The sequence below is a fragment of the Asparagus officinalis genome, chromosome 7 (assembly GCF_001876935.1).
Source record: "Asparagus officinalis chromosome 7, Aspof.V1, whole genome shotgun sequence".
NCBI classification, from domain to species: Eukaryota; Viridiplantae; Streptophyta; class Magnoliopsida; order Asparagales; family Asparagaceae; genus Asparagus; species Asparagus officinalis.
In genome coordinates, this window is record NC_033800.1 from 74,365,007 (window position 1) to 74,388,660 (window position 23,654).

The 23,654-nt window shown below is 33.5% G+C and overlaps 1 pseudogene; it reads left to right on the top strand.

The window, feature by feature from the left end:
* Positions 2,699–23,654, top strand: part of LOC109847366 — a 35,570-nt pseudogene continuing 14,614 nt past the window's right edge.

A 23,654-nucleotide genomic window follows, 5' to 3' on the forward strand; every position in this document is an offset into this window, starting at 1 on the left:
AAATGACAAAATATTTTTAGAAAACCCCACCTTGTACGGTTTACAAAACCACACTACCTAACAACTCTATTTTATAAAAACATCCTAACTAAATTTGGCTCTAAAAACCCACGCACCACACATTCCATAAAAAAATCCTAACTAAATCTTTTTGGCGTCTAAATTTGTCAACAAAATGTGGTAAAAATATCACGTCCCACTCCGAGGATCTTAACAATCCTGTACCTCCTTAGCCTTGCGTGAACTGCTTTAAGAGAGATTGTGTTTTTCTTTCATTTGTTCAAAATCCATGAGCTATGAGTGTAATTGTTCATTTCTTCATATTTGTTGTTGGTTAAAGTCTATTATTTTTTCCATGATTGTTCTTAATTACAGAGTGTCCCCAAGTAATTCTCATTGAAATTTTTTTATCACGCCGGATAACAATACACGCTATTTTTCTCTCGTGTTTCTTGTGCAATAGACACAAGTTTTGCAAATTACACTTGGCCGCACACGCATATATCTCTTGCCGACGAAGAATTATGAGCGCCTACTTTTTATATTTATATATCCTTGAGGGTGTTTTTTGCAATTTTTAAAAGTTTGAGGGTGTTACTTGCAAATTTGATATTTATAGGGGACTACCGAAATTTTTTAGATTTTATGTGTCATTTGCAAGTTTAAAAAATTCAAAGATTGTTTTGTAGTTTTGAACTCTTGAGGGTATTTTTTACAATTTTTAAACTTTGAGGGTGCTTTTTGTAAATTATAAATTTTCAGGGGGCTGCTAGTAATTTTTGGATTTCATGTGTCATTTGCAGGTTTTGAAATTTCAGGATGGTTTTGTAATTCTAAACTATGGAGGGTGTTTTTTTAAAAATTTAAAACTTTGAGGGTGTTAATTGTAAATTTTAAATTTATATGAGACTATTAAAATTTTTTAGATTTCATATGTTATTTGCAAGTTTATAAAACTCTAAGATTGTTTGGTAATTTTGAAGTCTTGAGGGTGTTTTTCTCATTTTCTATAACTTTTAAGGGTATTTTTTGCAAATTATAAAATTTCAGGGGGCTGCTGGTAATTTTTGAATTTCATGTATCATTTGTGAGGTTAGAAAATTTTGATAGTTTTTTTTATAATTTTTAACTCTTGAGGACATTTTTATAATATTTTAAACTTTGAGAGTGTTTTTTACAAATCTCAAAAATTTAAGGGGTTGTTAGTCATTTTAAGTGTTTTCTATAATTTTTAACTTTTGAAAATAAGTTTTGTAATTGTTGAAGCGTTGAGGGTGTTTTTAAAACAATATCCATCTAAACGGGTAAATGTGTGGGTAATAACCCGCCCATTAATAACTCATTTATCTTTAATAGAAACTATATCCACCCATTTATGGCCCATTGAGCAATTGGTTTTGAGTCCATTTTGCCATCCCTACCTAGAGGGAAGTGAACATTTAACTCTTCCCATTAAACAACATCAGATACCGTGTTCTTCAGGATGCATGATTTTGCATTTTGGTAGTAATTAGTTTCTTCTTTGGAAGGAAAAAGACCTAAATTTTTTAAGATTGTTTTTGCGAGGAAGAAATTATAATTTAAACAGGGAACTGACTCTTACTATTTCTGCATGGAGAAAAAGAACCCCAAAGGTTTAGGATAAACATTTTGTAGTTGTGAATCTTGTGATGCATATCAGAGGAAATTACGTGATGAACTTACTGGTTTTCAGGCAAGTGAATGAAAATTGTAGTTCGTGATAAACAAAAGTTTGCCGTAAAGCTCCCAACCAATGGACACTCGCAAAGGAAAGATAAGGTTCAGGCATTTGTAAGCACTGAATGGAGGAAGAGTTCTTTATGAATTTCATTCAGGGAAACGAGCAGAAATTGCTGCTGCGGTAAGGTTTAACAATGGGTAGATCAGGGGTTGAATGTTGGGAAGGGATACAAAAAGTTTATTATATATTAAAAAAACAAAAAGTTATTTTTTATTAAGAGACTAATTATGAATAAAAATCTTTCAGGTCTATCTATATTATCCTAGTTCTCTACAATTTGGCATGTAATGTGGTTATTTTAATCAGTTCGGTTATATGGAGTACATGTGACCTGATTACTTGAATTTGTACAACCAGATGCTTCTAAGTAAAAGTAATAATTTTCCTTTTTTGTTTTGGAGTATAATCTTATGTTTGTACAAATTTTACTAGCACTGATTGGAATTCAGTTATAAATATGCTATTGCTTAAGTTTTTGTATTCGTCAATTATACTGCATCATGTAGTCATGTGTTCCTCCAGAGGATAGATTTCTTCTTCTGCATCTTACTTTATTGAGCTTAATCACCTGTCTAAGTGAAACCAGTCACTCTTTTATGGCAGCATGACGTAAACGCTCATAATATATACGAGGCCTTGAAGCGCATTCTGCATTGCAGACTGTCATTTAAAAAGTGTGGTTTTAGATTCAAACTTTTGTCATGTTTTCATCAAGGTGATAGTATCGTAATTATTTTATTACTTGCAATAGCTTTCAAGATAAATTCTGTGACCTTTCTTTGTATTAATTTGTTGTTATCTACTATTAACAAAGCTGCCACCATAAACTGTTGATCATGAACATGGAATGATTCGCCAACTTGGCTTTCATCATTGGTACCATCTTTGCTTGCATATAAAGAACTAAGTCACGCCCAGGTCCTGCTAATATTCTCTCTTTAGCCTGGAAAAATGGCCAAGGATATAGGCTTCAAAGGTAAAATATGTGTAACAGGTGCTTCTGGCTTCATTGCTTCTTGGTTAATAAAGCGACTACTTGAATCGGGGTATCATGTTACAAGAACAGTCAGAAATCCATGTCAGTCATCTCTTTCTTTTGTTGTAATTTACTTTTCTAAAGAGCTATAGTTTCTTAGCTATCAACATCACCAGCTTTTTGGGGCAGTGGCTGCTGGTACACGAAGCTTTGTATGAGTTTAGATTTGTGAAGCTGTCTTCTGTTGTATATGTAAATTTGTAGTTTGATTGGATAAATTCTTGTTTTTTTAATAGGAGATTACAAGAAAGTAGCACACTTGTGGGAGTTGGAAGGAGCGTCAGAGAGGCTTCAGTTAGTGAAAGCTGATCTGATGGAGATGGGTAGCTTTGATGATGCTGTAATGGGTTGTGAGGGAGTCTTCCATACGGCTTCTCCTGTCTGTGAAGTGAAATCGAATCCCGAGGCATGACAGAATTACCTTTCCAGTGTTTCTATATGTGTATATTTATCACATTCTACATGCTTGATATATCACATTCTAGTTTTCTAGATGCTGAAAGCTTCAAGATTTAAGTAAATGATCAGTGAGAAAACCTAGTTTTACTTGGTTAAAACTATTGATAAATTAATGCTAAGATGAGAATAAAGCATTCTGCAGTGCTTGCATAGTTCCTTGCAAGATCCACAAGGACCAGATATTTCCATGAATGCATCTTAGTGTAGCATAATTTTTGCAGGCTGAGATCGTTGATCCTGTAGTTAATGGTACTCTAAATGTGTTGCGATCTTGGGAGAAAAATCCAGCACTTAGAAGGGTTGTTCTCATGTCATCCTCATGTGCAATAAGGACGAGAGACGATATTGACCCGGCAGTTCCATTGGATGAATCATCTTAGGGCTCTGTGGAACTTTGTGAGAGGCTTGGGGTAAGTCATCAGTTACTTATAGTTATCACTTGCAATGAACGATGAGAACCACTTATACTTGTCATTTTGATATTTAATAATCTGGACTTCTGCTATACATAATTAACATGTTTGCGTACAGAGCCAGATTTTTGTCAATTGATACAAGCAGTGTGTATTTGGCAGTTTTTAACTTTCTTTTAGTCTCAATTTTGTTTCATATGAGTAGGTTTAGAAGAGGTATTTGTGCTGATAATCTCTGTTTTTGGAAAATAATTTGACATCTCTCTGTTTTTTTTTTTGTTTACCGCAAAGATATGGTATGCCTTGGGTAAAATATTAGCAGAGAAGGCAGCATGGGAATTTGCCGAGGCAAACAACATCAACCTTGATACTGTTCTTCCTTCATTTGTTGTTGGTCCTATGTTGCCTCATAACTTGTGCCTAACTGTGTCTGATGTCCTTGATTTACTTAAAGGTAATTTTAATTCCATTTATATGGTAAAACATAGTTCTTTTGTGATAAACCTAAATAGCCATAAAAATTTCCGCATGTACATTTTCTGAAAGGTTCAATAGTATAGAAGGTTATAGATAAAACAGTAGTTGTCGAGGAAATTGTAATTGGCCTAGTTTTTTCTCTTGTGATTAAGGTATTATATAGCCGGGTAACCTAGAGAACTCATTCCAGATGCTTCAACAACGCTTAGATGATCATGAGCAACAACAACATCAATAACAACAAAGGATGTCTGACTTAGAGTTACAAGTGAAAACTATGCAGAAACTTTTTTTTAGGCAACATTCAATGCAAGACTAGGAGAGGGGGTAGCTCGAGTCTTCTTTTTGACATTGATTAGAAATGAAAAGATGTGTCTTTATGTAACTTTTACTTTAATTTGCTTTTGATAGTTTCACGTATTTTTCTTTGGAACAATTGGGATATTAACTTGTAACTTTTACTTTAATTTGCTTTTGATAGTTTCACGTATTTTTCTTTGGAACAATTGGGATATTAACTCTTGTTATTAGTATTGAATATTTGAATACTGTGGAAATTTATTTATTGATGTTATTAATGAATGGAGTTTTTGTTTTCCATTTTATTAATTATTGGGTATTTTTAATATATTTTGTTGGCCTTCTTGTTTTGATGATGATTTACAAATAATTTACATCTAATATTGTTTGTCTAGTATTTATGTTTTGTATTTATTCTAGGCAAACAATAAGTTGGAGGGTGGATGGATTGCGCCATAACGATCATATCAAATGGTGGTTAGTGGAATAGTGGTTGAAGCTATGCAAATTCAAGTTGAAGATCCAAGTTCAAGCTTCATCCGCAAGTGTACCAAGTTGAGCTCATTGAAGACCTTCATCAAGCTTGGGTAATTTAGTTTAGGAATTTATATTATGTGTGTTAGTACTTTAAGCTCAATCATATACACACACACACGTTTTGGTTTTGTATATATATAGTTATATATATACATATATGTTTTGGTTTGATAGTTTTCAAGTTTTACTATGAAACAATTGAATATAATTAGAAAACATATTTTTGTTTCATACTTATATGCATATATATGATTTTATCAATATCAATTTTATTTAGTTCAATGAAATCATGTTTTAGTGCATTATATGTGTATTTTGATAAAATACTACATTCATTATTTATAGACTTCATAACAATAGTTTACATCTTTCTTCAAGTCTATAAAATCATTTTGTAAAGTTTCAAAATATGGTTTAGGCAAAATGTCAAAATTCATATGTTTATATTTTTATGTTTTGGACCTCCTTACAAAATAATGATATATTACATTTGAGAAGTCCTTTTTGAAAACCGGTTTCTGTAGCATGTTTATTATCATATCTACAATCATTTCCCAAAGTTTTATATTTTTCTGAATTTATTTGATATTTTTAAACCTTATTTTATGTTGATATGTACTGTTTAAAACAGGTTGTGTGCATGTCATGAGTCGACTCATGAACAGTGTTGAGTCGACTCATAAAATGTTGTGTAGTTTATATTTTGGTTCTGACGAGTCGACTCATAACATCATGAGTCGACCTATCAGATTGAGTCGACTCATGACTGTCATAAGTCGAATCATGAAGTGCGCTGGAAAACTAGTTTTATTTCTGCTGAGTTGACTCATGAATTCATGAGTCGACCCATGCATGATGAGTCGACTCATGAATTTTATGAGTCGACCCATAATTTGGTTTTTAGCCTATAACGGCTACTTATGAGTCGACTCATGAAAAGTACGAGTCGTTTCATGAGTCGACTCATAACACTGTAACGACTATATTTCCAGACTGTATTGTTTTTGGGTTTTTGGTCTTTTTGCCTTGTTTTCTCTTGGCTTTGGGGTTCCTATAAATACCCCTACATATCCTCAGTTCAAACTATCTAAGAGAATGTTTTAAGAAAGTTTAACAAGAGTTTAAAGTTTGTTTTGAGTTTGTTTAAAGGTGTTTAAAGCCTTGTTTAAGAGTTTTGTTTGTGAAGATAATTTCACAAGGGCTTGAGGAGATAATGTTTGGTGTTTGAGCTTCAAATCATCTCTCTCTTACTCTTGTCATTTATTGGAGAAGTTTTCTAAACCCAATCTAGCTTTATATTTTATTGTTTGATTATCATTTTATTAAGCTAGTGTTTATATTGAGTTTAGTTAATTTTATTTATCTCTTTGTACACACACAACCATTGAGCTTATTGTATTTTCATACTTAGTATAATTTGGGTTGTGGGATTATGTGACTTAGAGTGTGAGCTTACATTGTGTTCTCATCCATTGTAGAAAATAAATTTATTTGTATTTGTGAACCTTAACTGTGAGGAACACTTTGTAATACACTAATACACCAAGAGGAGTGTGTGGTGAGGACGGAGTCGATACCGAGAGGAGTGGCGTCGGTGGCCTAGTGAGAGGTGATAATTTCGAGCACTTGAGAGAGTCGATACGTGAGGACCAACACTTGAGGTGATAGTTAGTGTAGTTACATTGTGATTGTGAACGTTGATCGGTGAGCGTTGAAAACCGATATTGTGTGGTATAAACGTTTTCGGGTGATCGTTGAAAACCCGGTGTGATAGTGGAATTCTCCCCGGGAGTGGGGAACGGAGACGTAGGACGGGAGGTCTGAACTCCGTGATCATATTGCTTGTTTGGCTTGGTGCACTTATATTTGTGAACATCTTTATTGCCACTCTCTCATTGTTTATTTCATCCACTATATTGTTTATATCTTGTTTCACCCTTGTGTTAGTTTCATATCCTTGCATAGTAATCTTGTTACATATCATATTGGCTAGGATATTTGTTAGTAAGTTTTAATTGGCATAAAATCGGATTAGATTAACATAAACCCTATTCACCCCCCTCTAGGGTTCTTTCATAGCGACCTTAGGATCTAACAATTAGTATCAGAGCTTGGTGCTCTTTGATTTAAGGTCTAATCACCTTGAATTAAAGATCCAAGTTATCTTTTTGTACTAATCTTATTTTGATTGCATTTGTCTTGCTTGCACATATATATATTTATCATGAACATAAATTGTGCACCTTTGTTAGGCTATGAATCTAATGTTGCTCCTAAATTCATTAATTTTTCCTATGCACAATGGGCTTCTAGATTTAAACTATTTGTGCTATCTGAAAATATTGATTTATGGGGAGTTATTGATAATGCTTATATTGTACCCACTATGAAGAAATCCAAGTGGAGTAAAAATAACAAAAAATTGTTTATCATGAACAAGATTGTGTTAGAATATATGCTTAATGCACTTGATTCTTCTATCTCTAACAAGCTTGCTCATTTTGATAGTACTTATAAATTCTGGATATTCATAGAAGCACATCATGGTAACTTGGAGGAGATCCAAAAGATTCCGGCGGATTCTTCCTCAAGTAATATTGGAGCTTCATCATGCACACGACCACTAGGCGATAGCCCTAGTGTGGTAAGCGATTCGGAATCCGATGATAACCTATCTATTAATGAACTCGCTTGTGCATGTAATAGATTAGCGCATGCCTACAAGAAATTGCAAAATAATTTTATTGATTTAAAAAGCAAGCATGTTAATTTGAAATCCGATCATGAGTTGCTAGTGTCCAAATTTGATGTCATTGCAAAAGAAAATACTATGCTTAAAGAAAACAATGATATGTTAAATTTGGAAAATAAAAAATCAACCTCATCCATCACTAGCTTATCTCATGCTAAAAATAATATCATGTTAGAAGTAGAGAACATACAAAATGATACTGCTTCTTTCATAAATGACTATTTATGTTCTACTTCTAATAACAATACTTGTATGTATAATGATGAGTTGAATCATGTTAAGGATCGCATATCATCTTTAGATTCAACCCTTAAAACATGTATTGTTAATCATGATAAGCTTATGAACATGTGTGCTAAGTCTCATGCTAAAACATCTAAACATCCTATTCATCATGCACACATGTATAGCAAAGTCTACAAATGCACAAATTGCGGTCGTAAAGGCCATCTTGCTAGATTTTGCTATGATGCACATAACCTCACTAAGGTTCACTTTAATCCTTCTTGTGCATCTGATAAAGTTTCTTCATCACATGTACACACACATGCACCCATTGTTCATCATAAGCATGCTCATGTGTATAGATATGATCGTTGTGGTCGTTTTGGTCATTTGGTCGAATATTATTTTGATTTGAAAAAGAAATCTCATTTGCCAAATGCTTCTAGTAGACCACATGCTTTTAAATATGATGTTTGTGGTAGGTTTGGACATCTTGCTAGATTTTGTTTTGATATGCAAAAAGCTTCTAAGTTGCAATATGTTCCAAATAGACCATTGTTTAAGAATGTTTCTTATTTGTAAAATATTTCTAAAAGACAATCTTTATTTGCAAATGATTCTCGTGCACGAGCTAATAGTCCACAAAAACAAATGGATCTCTTTCATTGCACAAATTGCAATCGAAAGGGTCATTTGAGTGATTATTGTTTTGACCGTGTTAGTGCACCACATGTGCCCAAGAGGGTTCATAACTCTAGGATTTTGAGCTTTAATGATAGGGGTCATGTCCCTAAACAATCCGGCACCAAGAATGCTTGTGTGCTAAAATCTTTTTAAACCAAGATTCTTATTATTCTTAATTTTTAATTTTTCTTGGTTTTGAAAATTATGTTTTAAATTTTTTTAATATGAAAATAATTTTTCTTTGATCAATTCTTTTATTTTCATGATTATTAGTTTTGATTTTTGTTGAGAGGTTTGTATTTATATAACCCCCGGGTTATTGGGTGTTTATTTCCCAAATCATGTTTACCGGGTACTAAAATGATTATATGGGTTGGAACAAGCTCAAGAGCTTGATATTGTTGCCTCTCTTAAAAATTGTGTTTTGATTTGTTACTTTGAATTCATTATATTTCACTTATATGATGATATTTATGTGTTTGTGCTTATGGATCATCTATTCGTGACTTATAATGTATTCTATGAGTGGTTTGATCAAGTTATACAAAGAATTTTTTTTTTGATCAAACATTATTTTTGGACTCAAATCTTGATTTATGACTTTCTTTGAGTGATTTGTTTTCAATTGAAATTTTTTTTCATGGTTCTCATGTTTTGCTCATTCCTTTGTCTTCATAAATCTATTTTTATACACTATGTTTTTATAATTATGTAATGAGACACTTCTTTCATAAATGACATATCAATATGTGTTCTCATTGTCTTGTTTGTATGTGAGTTATGTTTAGCATATCTTTCATTTATGCTTACTCACATGTTTTTGCCTTAGCTTTCATTTCATATATTCTATATGGCTTTTTGATAGGGGGAGCAATCTCTATACTTGTTTTATAATCACCTATGCTTATTTATAGGGAGAGCTTTCGCTCTCTCCATTCTTTTGTTTTCTCCTTTTTGATGTTGTCAAAGGGAGAGAAATGTTGTGAGTATACATTTCCTAGTTTATATGCATGTGAATTATAATTTATATATTCGTCTTCATTCATGCATATATCTCTTTTGTAAATTGTTTGTCATCATAAAAAAGGAGGAGATTGTTAGCCTTCTTGTTTTGATGATGATTTACAAACAATTTACATCTAATGTTGTTTGTCTAGTATTTGTGTTTTATATTTATTCTAGACAAACAACAAGTTAGAGGATGGATGGATTGCGTCATAACGATCATATCAAATGGAGGTTGGTGGAATAGTGGTTGAAGCTATGCAAATTCAAGTTGAAGATCCAAGTTCAAGCTTCATCCGCAAGTGTACCAAGTTGAGCTCATTGAAGACCTTCATCAAGCTTGGGTAATTTAGTTTAGGAATTTATATTATGTGTGTTAGTACTTTAAGCTCAATCATATACACACATACACGTTTTGGTTTTGTATATATATAGTTATATATATACATATATGTTTTGGTTTGATAGTTTTCAAGTTTTAATATGAAACAATTTAATATAATTAGAAAACATATTTTTGTTTCATACTTATATGCATATATATGATTTCATCAATATCAATTTTATTTAGTTCAATGAAATCATGTTTTAGTGCATTATATGTGTATTTTGATAAAATACTACATTGAATATTTATAGACTTAATAACAATAGTTTACATCTTTCTTCAAGCCTATAAAATCATTTTGTAAAGTTTCAAAATATGGTTTAGGCAAAATATCAAAATTCATATGTTTACATTTCTATGTTTTGGACCTCCTTACAAAATGATGATATATTACATTTGGGAAGTCCTTTTTGAAAACCAGTTTCTGTAGCATGTTTATTATCATATCTACAATCATTTCCCAAAGTTTTACATTTTTTTGAATTTATTTGATATTTTTAAACCCTATTTTATGTTGACATGTACTGTTTAAAACAGGCTGTGTGCATGTCATGAGTCGACTCATGAACAGTGTTGAGTCGACTCATAAACTGTTGTGTAGTTTACATTTTGGTTCTGATGAGTCAACTCATAACATCATGAGTTGACCCATCAGGTTGAGTCGACTCATGACTGTCATAAGTCGACTCATGAAGTGTGCTGGAAAACTAGTTTTGTTTCTGCTGAGTCGACCCATGCATGATGAGTCGACTCATGAATTTTATGAGTCGACCCATAAGTTGGTTTTTAGCCTGTAATGGCTACTTATGAGTCGACTCATGAAAAATACGAGTCGACTCATAATACTGTAACGGTTATATTTTCAGATTGTATTGTTTTTGGGTTTTTGGTCTTTTTGCCTTGTTTTCTCTTGGCTTTGGGTTCCTATAAATACCCCCACATATCCTCAGTTCAAACTATCTAAGAGAATGTTTTAAGAAAGTTTAACAAGGTTTTAAAGTTTGTTTTGAGTTTGTTTAAAGGTGTTTAAAGCCTTGTTTAAGAGTTTCGTTTGTGAAGATAATTTCGCAAGGGCTTGAGGAGATAATCTTTGGTGTTTGAGCTTCAAATCATCTCTCTCTCACTCTTGTCATTTATTGGAGAAGTTTTCTAAACTCAATCTAGCTTTACATTTTATTGTTTGATTATCATTTTATTAAGCTAGTGTTTATATTGAGTTTAGTTAATTTTATTTTTCTCTTTGTACACACACAACCATTGAGCTTATTGTATTTTCATACTTAGTATAATTTGGGTTGTGGGATTGTGTGACTTATAGTGTGAGCTTACATTGTGTTCTCATCCATTGTAGAGAATAAATTTATTTGTATTTGTGAACCTTAATTGTGAGGAACACTTTGTAATACACTAGTACACCAAGAGGTGTGTGTGGTGAGGACGGAGTCGATACCGAGAGGAGTGGCGTCGGTGGCCTAGTGAGAGGTGATAATTTTGAGCACTTGAGGGAGTCGATACGTGAGGACCAATACTTGAGGTGATAGTTAGTGTAGTTATATTGTGATTGTGAACATTGATCGGTGAGCGTTGAAAACCGATATTGTGTGATGTAAACGTTTTCGGGTGATCGTTGAAAACCCGGTGTGATAGTGAAATTCTCCCCGGGAGTGGGAAGCGGAGACGTAGGACGGGAGGTCCGAACTCCGTGATCATATTGCTTGTTTGGCTTGGCGCACTTATATTTGTGAACATCTTTATTGCCACTCTCTCATTGTTTATTTCATCCACTATATTGTTTATATCTTGTTTCACCTTTGTGTTAGTTTCATATCCTTGCATAGTTATCTTGTTACATATCATATTTGCTAGGATATTTGTTAGTAAGTTTTAATTGGCTTAAAATCGGATTAGATTAGCATAAACCCTATTCACCCCCCTCTAGGGTTCTTTCATAGCGACCTTAGGGTCCAACATACTTGTGTTGTGAATCTCAGTGTCATGTTGAGAATAATATGAAGTTTTTCTATGATAGTTGCCTATGAATGGAAAAATTATCATTAATGCATATTAGAAATTTATAGTCTACAATGACGGTTTTATAAACCTTATTTAGTACATCAACGAAGGAAAAGCACCATCGTTGATGGGTTACTAATTACCCACCATGAGAACTTCTATGACGGTATCCAACCGTCATTAATAGATCTTCAATGATGAAGATCTCACTCGTCGTTACACAACAACATCGGGAAGGAAAAACCATCATTTTACAATAACGGCGGAAAAAATTCCCGTCACTGATGGTAACGACGGTGATAATTACTGTCACAAATATGAATGACGGGAAAAAATTCCCGTCACTGATAGTAACGACGATGATAATTACCGTCATAGATATGAATGACAGTAATATGTTCCGTCGTTATAGACTCTATAACAACAGATATTATAATCTTCGTGACCCTTTAGTGAAGAAGGCTTTAACGACGGGTGACGAAGGAATTTCTTCCTGTCGTTAGTATACAATAACGAAGGTTTTCAACTCTTTAACGAAGGGAAATCCCTTCGTAATTTCTTGTAGTGTTCTAACAATAGCTTGTTCATGGTAAACATTTTATGATAATTTTATACTCCACTTGGATTTCTCCGAAGTGGGTACAATATAAGCACAATCGATTATTTCTCACAAATCAAAGTGTCTAGATCGAACAAATAGTTTAAATCTAACACACCATTGGGCATAGGGGAAACCATCTAATCTAGGAGCAATATTAATGGCATAACCTAAGCTAGGTGCACCGTGCATATCCATAATAAATTATGCAAGCAAGATATAATAAAATTAAAATTAGATTAACACAATAAAATAACTTGAATATTTAATTCAAGGCGATTAAACCTTAAATCAAAGAGCTCCAAGTTCTGATACCAATTGTAAGATCCAAATGCCACTAGGAAAGAAGCCTAGAGGGGGGTGAATAGGGTTTATGCTAATCTAATCTGATTTTATGCCAATTAAAACCAATTAATAAATATCCTAGAAAGTATAATATGTGATAAGATATATATACAAGGATATACAAATAACACAATGGTGAAACAAGCAAATATAAACAATATAGTGGACAAACTAAATAATGAGACAATGGCGATATAAGCAATGAGCACAAACATAAATAAACATCAATGCAAACTCAAACACAATCAAATGATCACGGAGTTCGGACCTTCCGTCCTACGTCTCCGCTCCCCACTCCCGGAGAGAAATCCACTATCACACCGGGTTTTTGACGCTCACCCGAAAACGTTTATACCTCACATTCGGTTTTCTAGCTCACCAAAAACTTTACAATCTACACTCTTACAATCCCACTCCACACCCTCTAAGTATTGGTCTCTAGCCCGTGTCTCACTCAAGTACTCGAATTTACAACCTCTCCCTAGGCTTTACTATTGACGCCACTCCTCTTAGGACGATCCCGTCTCTCATCACACACTCCTCTCAGTGTACAAGTGTATTACAAATTGATCTACACGATGAAGGCTCAAATACAAATTTTATTCTCTAATACAAGGATGAGAACTAAGTGTAAGCTTACTCTCTAAGTCACACAATATCACAACCCTAATTATACTATGTATGCATATACAATAAGCTCAATGGTTGTGTGCGTGAACAAAGAGTATAATCAAAACAAATCCAAACTCAAATAAATTATAGCTTATGAAAATGAAAATCAAACAATATAAAAAGCTAGATAAGAGTTTAGAAAAACTTCTCTATGATGACAAGAGAGAGAGGAAGATGAGTTGAATGCTCAAACACAAATGATGATCTCCTCAAGCCCTTGTGAAACTTTCTTCACAAATAAACTCTTGTAAACAATTATTTTTAAACAAACTTTAAAACCCTTAAACTTGTTTTTAAACACTCTTGGTTGTTAGGAATGTTAAATGCAATGGGGTATATATAGGGTGGAAGAAACTAGCCCAAGAAAACCCCAAAAACCCATAAAAACATTAAAATAAATAAAATTTGGAAATAGTCGTTACTATACAATGGTCAGATTTAGAAGTCAACTTATAAGTCGACTTGGTGTAAGTCGACTTAACAGTTCACATGAGTCGACTTGCAGAAGAAAAAATCAAATTGAAAAACAGCTCATAAGTTGACTTGTCTGGGAACATAAGTCGACTTGCTATAAGTCGACTTGTTTTGTTATATAAGTCGATTTGCCAGAGACTAAATGCACTTTCTAGAGGAGTTCATAAGTTGACTTATCAACCCTGATAAGTCGACTTATGAACATGCACAAGGACTATACATGTCCAAAAATTAACTTTTAAAGTGTATTTAAAAATAGCAAATAAATTCTGAAAATATAAAACTTTAAAAAAATATTTATAAACATGATAATAAACATGTTACAATTTTTTTTTAATTTTCACTTTCTATTTGTAAAATATCATCATTTTGCAAAAATGTCCAAAAACATAAAAACTAAACATACATGTTTTTGACATATTGATTTAAAAAAACTTTTGAAAGTTTATAAATTAATTTTATAAACTTAATAAAATATGTAAACAGTGATTGTTAAGTCCATAAACAAGAATACATTATTTTCATAGAAATGTATATATTATACAAAACACATTTGTTTTTCCAAAAGCAATAGAATATGAAACATGTGAAATGTATATGAATATAATTATTGTTTCATATCTATAAAGCTAAACGAAAACAAAACAATAAATATGAAATATGTAATTCCATATTTATATAAACATGAAAACTAAAAACTAAAATGTGTGTGTGTGTGTATATATACATAGAAACTAATAAAATATGTGTATATGATATTGAGCTTAGAATATTAAACACACATAATATAAACTCTTAAACTAGATTACCTAAGCTATAGGTCTTCAATAAGCTTGACTTGGTACACTTACAAATGAATCTTGAATTTGGATCTTGACTTAAAATGTATTGCTTCACTCTACTATTCCTTCCATACTCCAATGGATATGATCGTGAATGCTCGATTCCATCCAACCTTCAACACATTATTTGTCTAGAATAAATAAGAAAACATAAACACTAGACAAACAATATTAGTCGTAAATTGTTTGTTAAAACATCATCAAAACAAAAGGCCAACGCAGGACATTTGATCGACGATCAAAGAACATCGCTAGATCTATCTACCATACATGCAGTAATGTGCCTATAAGATTGGTGGAGGTCCGAGAAGAGAATTCAATGCATCGATCGGATGGCTAGTATTAAAGATAGACTTGATGAGTTGATAATAAGATATAGAGAAATAGAGTAGAAATTAGTCAAATTACTCATTAATTTGTAATTATTATTCTTTAGCTGTAAATTTTGATAATTTATTTTAGAAAGAGTTGCAAATGATAATGATATAAATGAATAGGTGCGAACCTAATTGGGATGTATTCATCTATTGTGATGCGATAAATTCTAAAAAAATTACAATTATTAGTGATTTAAGAATAAAGAATTTATTTTTTATCACGTTAATTTATATGGTATTTGTATTTGTAAATTGTATAATTAAAAGTGATTAATAATATAATTGATTTTTTTATTAATTTGCATATTTTATTTATAATTACTCTTGAAATTTTATTATTTACAAAAAACTAAATTTTTAGAAAAAAATGAAAATAAACTGGGTTAGCCCAGTCCTGGGCCTGGACCCTGCCTGGTCCAACCGGGCCCGGGGAGCCCTTTTTGCTCGGCCCGGACCCGATTTTTCAGGCCGGGCCGACCCAGTTGGACACCCCTACTAGTGTCTCACAATCAGGGGCGAAATGGTTGGCTCAGATATGATCCTTTTCATTTTCGTATTTGCTTACCAATCATGTATACGGATACAAATATAGATTTGTCTCGGTAAGGAAATCTCATATCCATATCCACCAAAATCATATATGAATATACATGCAGACATATACATAATAGATCTGAGAAAACCAGATAATATTAAAAATATATATAGTCATTAACATGTTTGTTATATCTGAAAAGCTAAGATTAGATTTCTTGATTATCAAAATCAACCTCAATCTATTAATCTAAGGATTAAAGCAAGTACGACTGTATGACCAACAAATATCAGTTATTCGGATATGGATCTAAATATTTCACTAATATTCATATTCGTAACCATATCCTATCAGATATAGAAATTTAGTTATCAGATTATGTATTCTAACGGATACCAATACGGATATATTTGCGGATAAGGTTAACTTTTTGCACCCTAAACTCACAATAATCATGTCTACCATAATGGGCTAAGTGTCCTAATGTAAAAACAATTACGTTAAGGCTTACCTTGATCTTGTTCAAAACTTTTTTTCGATTAGATGTTGGAGGAATTTTACGCATAGCATATCAAGATGCCATATTTCTTCAATTTCAAGCCTTAGTTTTCAAGTTTTAGGTACTTCAGCAAGGAGAACAATATTTCTGATTGTCTGGTAAAAGTGTCAATTCACTTCCCTTCCCTTCTTTTCCTTCTTATGTATTTCTTTTCTTTTTAGGGTCTGTTCGGTTATTTCCTAAAAACCAAGAAATGGAAATGGAAAAGGTGAAAATCTCAAAAAGTACTATTTCCTCCATTTCCATCCCTAAAACTCACCCACAACATCCAATAAAATATTATTTTCATCTAACAACTCATCCACATCATCTAATAAAATATTATTTTCATCTAACCACTCATCCATCACATCTAATAAAATATTATTTTTATCTAACAACTCTTCCATCACATCTAATAAAATATTATATTTATCCAAACATCACTCAACTCATATCTTCTCATCATTTCAAATCACTCATATCATCCAATAAAATATTATAACAATTCACCTCATCTCATTAACATTTCATTTCTTTGTTTTCATCCCAAAAAATTGAGAAAACACTTTTCTTAAGTGTGGGTCACACCACCCAATAATACAATGACAACTCATCTCATCTCATTTCATTTCTTATTTTTAAGAATGAACCAAACAAAAGAAATCAACAAACTACAGGAAATAAGTTTCTTATAATTCATTTCCTTATTTTTTTTCGCCAACCAAACAACATCAAAACTAGTTTTCTTAAAAAATCACTCACATCATCCAATAATAATGTGACAACTAACATCATTTCATCTTCATTTCTTTGATTTCCTTCTTTTTTTAGCAAACCAAACACTCCCAAAACAATTCTTCTTAGAAATAGTTTTCTATTTCTTTGATTTCCCATTTTTTTAAGGCAAACGAACAGACCCACACTTAAGAAAATATATGAGATAAGATGAGTTATCATTATATTATTGAATGATGTGACCCACACTTAAAAAAATCATTTTCCTAGCTTTTTGGGAGAAAATGGGTGGAAATAAAATGTTAATGAGATGAGATGAGTTATCACCATCTTATAGGATGATGTGAGTGATTTGAAATGATGAGATAAGATGAGTTGAGTGATATTATGGATGAAAATAATATTTTATTAGATATGGTGGATGAGTTGTTGGATGAAAATAATATTTTATTAGATGTTGTAGATGAGTTGTTGGATGAAATAATATTTTATTGGATGTTGTGATAAGTTTTAAGGATGGAAATGGATGAAATTGTACTTTTTGAGATTTCCACCTTTTCATTTTCATTTCTTGGTTTTTAGGAAATCAACCAAACAGACCCTAAAAAAAGAGGGAAATCAAAGAAAATGAAAACTATTTCTAAGAAAATTTATTTTGGGAATGTTTGGTTGGCTAAAAAAAGAAGGAAATCAAAGAATTAAAGATGAGATGATGTTAGTCACCTTATTATTGGATGATGTCAGTGATTTTTTAAGAAAACTTGTTTTGATGTTGTTTGGTTGGCGAAAAAAATAAGTAAATAAATTATAAGAAACCTATTTCCTGTAATATGTTGTTTTCTTTTGTTTGGTTCATTCTGGCCTGTTTGGTTATTTCCTAAAAAACCAAGAAATAGAAATGAAAACCAAGAAAACTCAAAAAGTACAATTTCATCCATTTCTATCCCTAAAACCCACCCACAATATCTAATAAAATATTATTTTTATCCAACAACTCATCCACCACATCCAATAAAATATTATTTTCATCCAACAACTCATCCATCACATCCACCATATCTAATAAAATATTATTTTTATCCAACAACTCATCCACCACATCTAATAAAATATTATTTTCATCCACAACATTACTCAACTCATCTTATCTCGTCATTTCAAACCACTCACATCATCCAATAAGATGGTGACAACTCATCTCATCTCATTAACATTTCATTACCACCAATTTCCTCCCAAAAAGCTGGGAAAATAATTTCCTTAAGTGTGGGTCACATCATCCAATAATATAATGATAACTCATCTTATCTCATCTATTTTCTTATTTTTAAGAATTAACCAAACAAAAGAAAACAACCTATTACAAGAAATAAGTTGCTTATAATTCATTTCCTTATTTTTTTGGCCAACCAAACAACATCAAAACAAGTTTTCTTAAAAAATCACTCACATCATCTTATAATAAGGTGACAACTCATCTCATCTCATCTCCATTTCTTTGATTTCCTTCTTTTTTTAGCAAACCAAACACTCCCAAAACAATTCTTTTTAGGAATAGTTTTCCATTTCTTTGATGTCCCACTTTTTTTAGGCAAACAAACAGACGGCAAGCAAACAGAATGCACTGTTTGAGCGATCATAATCTCAAACATGTGATCCTGTTTATTGGACCACTCTCTTGGGAAGCTTTTTTTTTGTTGTACGTGCCTTCATCGCATGGAAACATGAGAGATCAAATCTTGAGCAAACGTATATCTCTATACTTATTGGGCACATGAGTCATCAAATTATGAGCATACCTACAGCATACTTACTTTTTCTGCGGACATTTATTTGCCACACAATGTGCTACAGTTTATGTACAGATCAGGTGGAGAAATTCGGCATATCAATGTACGTGATCTATCCGTCCCTTACAGTTTAGTTGCGGCCCCATATTTACAGTTATACCTGCATGCAGCAACCGTGTTCTTGTCTGAATCTCGTTTAATAAAGAAGCTACAATGTGATCAATGCTGGTAGTTTTTGGTGACCACAGCAACCACTATACTACGCATCTTGGACCGCTTTGGGGGGGAAAAGAAATCCTAGCTCCGCCACTGGCTCTCAGCAAATCATGATCTTTGAACCTACAGAAATGTGGTTAGAACACAAATTAAAACCCTGCTAAAAGTTTATAAATCACCGCGAACTTTCGAAATGATTATAACCCTTTCAATTGTTGAAAATTCTAATAAACTACACTAATTAACGGCTACTGCTGTTTTTGCTTTTTACCTATGCCTACCAAAATAATAATATAGAAGCTGTCATGCTTAGTACATGCATAGGGGTAAATTTGCTTCGATCGAACATATATGGCAATATTTAGACAAATTTACTTCTATCTACACAACGTACGTAACTTCTATATTATCCTTTTTCGGATGACGGTAGTTACATTTAGACCCTTTAACCTGCTAGTTAATGCCATCTACTGGTATTTTCCGATGGTACAGGAAGTTTACCTCAATAATATGCGTGATTAGCTATTTGCCACGTCGACCATGGAAGGGAAATGGTGTTGATACTGACAGAAAAATATGGGTGTAGTAACAATATTAGTAGGTTCTCCTGAATGTCACATTGGCACATTAACCTTGATATCACCGTAACTATTTGTGTCAGAGAGTGTGAATGAGATGAGGAATTTGGATTATTTTGAGGCCCAGACCAGTTGATTATAAGGATGAGAATCAGATTGCATCATTATCCTGTTAAGATCAACTGTGTTCCTACCTTGCCCTCTATAAGAAAATTGGACAAGAGTCTACTGCATTTTGATGAACTCGATCTCTGGTGATGGCAGATGCCCTTAATTATGAATTGTTAGTGGTTAAGTGCTTACTTTTATACTTTGGTAAATTAGTCATCATTAATGGTCCTATCAACTTTTCGGGCGCTTTAATTTGACGCCAACACATTTGGGAATTAATCCATCTGTATTGGTTGCTAATTAATGATAGAATCACATCTTGATATTCCAAGCCGCAGGTTCAATTGGTCATCTGAGACTGTAAACAGCAACTTCTAACTGGAACTTTTTGAGCAACAACAAATAACCTCGTCTATAGAGACTCAAATTTTGAAACACATTCCTTTCATCATAACTAATGCTGTAGAGAATCTAGATATGTTGGTGTTGGGGATTCGAAACAATCAAATCGAACCCTTGCCCTTCTAGAACTTGTGTTGAAAGTAGGAAAGTAGGAAAATTTACCACAAATAAAGATCAAAACCTCCAGGAATAATAAAAGGAGACGAACACACAAAGTTAACGAGGTTCGGCAACGTGCCTACGTCCTCGGGAGCCACACCACACAATTCTTTTGATTAATTGAAGAAGAAATACAAGCTCTTAAACTAGGGTTTTATCTCTCTGAGATTCACTCTCTTTTTCTGCTGTCAAAAGCTCTTTTTTCATGTACTACAAAGCCCTAAAAACGTTTAGGTATATATAGAGTCCTGAAAGAAACAGAATCCAAAATAATTTAGGAAACTGTTTGACTGCGTCGCAGTCGACCGTGGCGGTCGACCACGCAGGTATCGCCGTCGACTGTGGCGGTCGACCAAACCAAATTTCCGAGAGCAAAAAACATTACAGTGTTGGCGCAGTCGACCATCACGGTCGACCGAACTGATTCATGAGACCAAAAATTCCTACAGGGTCCTCGCGATCGACCGTCGTAGTCGACTGTCTTCAGCTCCAGCCTCTTCTCAGCTTTGTGCACGTTCGCGGTCGACCGTCACGGTCGACCGTGCAGGCCTCCTCTTGTTTTTCTCGATTTTCTCCCTCGTTTTGATTTCAGCTCCGACTTCGACTTTGGGTCTATACTTTAGACTAACGATCTCCCACTTGGAGACCAAAGTGCCATTAACGAGTTCACCCGAACTCTCCCTTCTTCGCAAGTATCTTCTCCTCCCCGGAAAAATCATTTATTCAATCATCAATTATCTCGGCGATCTCGCCGATCCTCGTAGTGTGGCTCCGCCTTCGTCTTCTACTCGTGAAGGCCAACTGAATTTGTGCACAACTCTAATTTCTCAATGGTGACTGTCTTCGTCAACATGTCTGTCGGATTTTGACTCTCCAAAATCTTTATTAAGTGTAACTTTCCGTCTTCAACTAGCGAGCGCATAAAATGGTATTTTACGTCGATGTGCTTCGTTCTGGCATGATATACCAGATTCTTGGTAAGATGTATAGCGCTCTGGCTATCACAATAAAGAACTCATCTTCATTGTTTCAGATCCAATTCTTTCAAGCACCCATTCAGCCAGATCATCTCCTTATTTGCTTCGGTCACCACGACAAACTCAGCCTCAGTTGTAGATAAAGTCACAATCTTCTGCAGACGTAAGACCTATCTCACTGCTGTCGACGCTAAGGTATAAACATACACCATGGTGCTTTGTCTCGTATCATGATCACCGGCGAAGTCCGCATCCACGTATCCCTGCAGCACCAACTCCTTCCTCCTGAAACATAGTGGTTTGTTCCTTTTTCCCCTCAAGTACCACAATATCCACTTCACAGCCTCCTAATGCTGCTTCCCTGGATTACTTACAAACCTGCTCACAACTCCTACTGCATGGGCGATATCCGGTCTCGTGCAAACCATCACGTACATGAGACTCCCAATGGCCGAAGAATATGATACTCTCCTCATATGCTCTCTATCTGATATCTGTCTTAGACGATTGATCCTCAAATAGCTTGAACTGACTTCCAAGGGGCGTGCTAGTAACTTTAGCATTCTGCATGTTGAACCTCTGAAGTACCTTCTTAATGTATTCAGCTTGGCTCAATCTCAACGTCCCTTCAGCTTCATCCCTACTGATTCGCATCCCTAGAATCTGTTTTGTTACACCCAGATCCTTCATTACAATCTCCTTTGCTAACTGCTTCTTTAAACTATTTATTGTTGGACCCTAGAGGGGGGGTGATTAGGGTCTTATGCTAATCTAATCCGATTATATGCCAATTAAAATTAATTAATAAGTTATCCTAGCAAGTATGAAATATAACAACTATATATAAGCTAGGATAAGCAATATGAACAACAAAGAGATATATCCTATATATATGCAAGGATATATAAACTAACACAAGGGGTAAACAATTACCAAAGAGATATACAATATGATGTATCGTCCTACGTCTCCGCTCCCCACTCCCGGGGAGAAATCCACTATCACAACCGGGTTTTCTACGCTCACTCGAATAACGTTTACACCTCATAGTGTCGGTTTTCAACGCTCACCGAACAACGTTCACTCCTCACACTCGGTTTTCTAGTTCACCGAAAACTTCACAACACACTCGGTTTTCTAGCTCACCGAAAACCTTACACCACTCACAATGTAACAAATATAAATTTGTTCTCTACAATAGATGAGAACACAATTAAGCACAACTCAATGTTACAATCTCTCACAACCCTAATATACTATGTATGCAAATACAATAAGCTCAAGTGGGTGTGTGTAACAATGAGATAATATAATCAAATCTAAACTCAATATAAAAACTAGCTTTAAAGAATGATAATCAAATAACTAAGCAAATGTAAAGCTAGATAGAGTTTAGAAAACTTCTCTAATAGATGACAAGATGGAGAGATGGAGATTGGAGCCCAAACAATAAAATGATCTCCTCCACTTGTGAAAACAATCTTCAAACCAAACAAACACTAAAACACACTTAAACCCTTATTTAAACCTCTTTAGACTTGTTTAAAACATTTCTTAAGTGCCCTTAGAAGTATGATGGCATGGAGTATATATAGGCTCATGAAACAAGCCCAAAAACCTAAGAAAACCAAGCAAAAAGACAAAATAATGGATATATCAAAATCTGGAAAATATAGCCGTTGTGCTACAGTAACCACGTCCAGAGAGTTTGGCGGTCGACCGCGGGTACTGTAGCACTGCATTTCAGTTTTATAAAATTAATTAAAAATAGTAAAACAGATCCAAAAATATGAAATTTTGTGGGAAGGTTATAGATGTGTAGAATAACATGTTAGAGAAAGAATTTCTGAAAAATCATTTCCTAGTTGAGAGAAATAAATATTTGAACACAGATTTACAGTTTCTGAAAAACTGCTAACATACACGATTTTGTAAAATCAATTGGGCACAGTAAATCAACTCCAAAAATAGTAAAATTTTGAGAGAAGTTTCTAAACATGTAGATAAACATGTCAAAGAAATAATTTCTTGAATACCACTTCCCATTTATAAAAACTCATCTGTTTTGTAAAACATGCACGAACATGTGCACGAACAAAAACATGATTTTGTAAATTCCATTAAACATAACAAATCAATTCCAAACTTGATGAAACTTTGCGAAATGTTTATAAACATGAAAACAAACATGTTAGAAAAAGAATTTCTCAAATTGAATTTCCATTTGTGAAAACTCATGTATTTTGCAAGT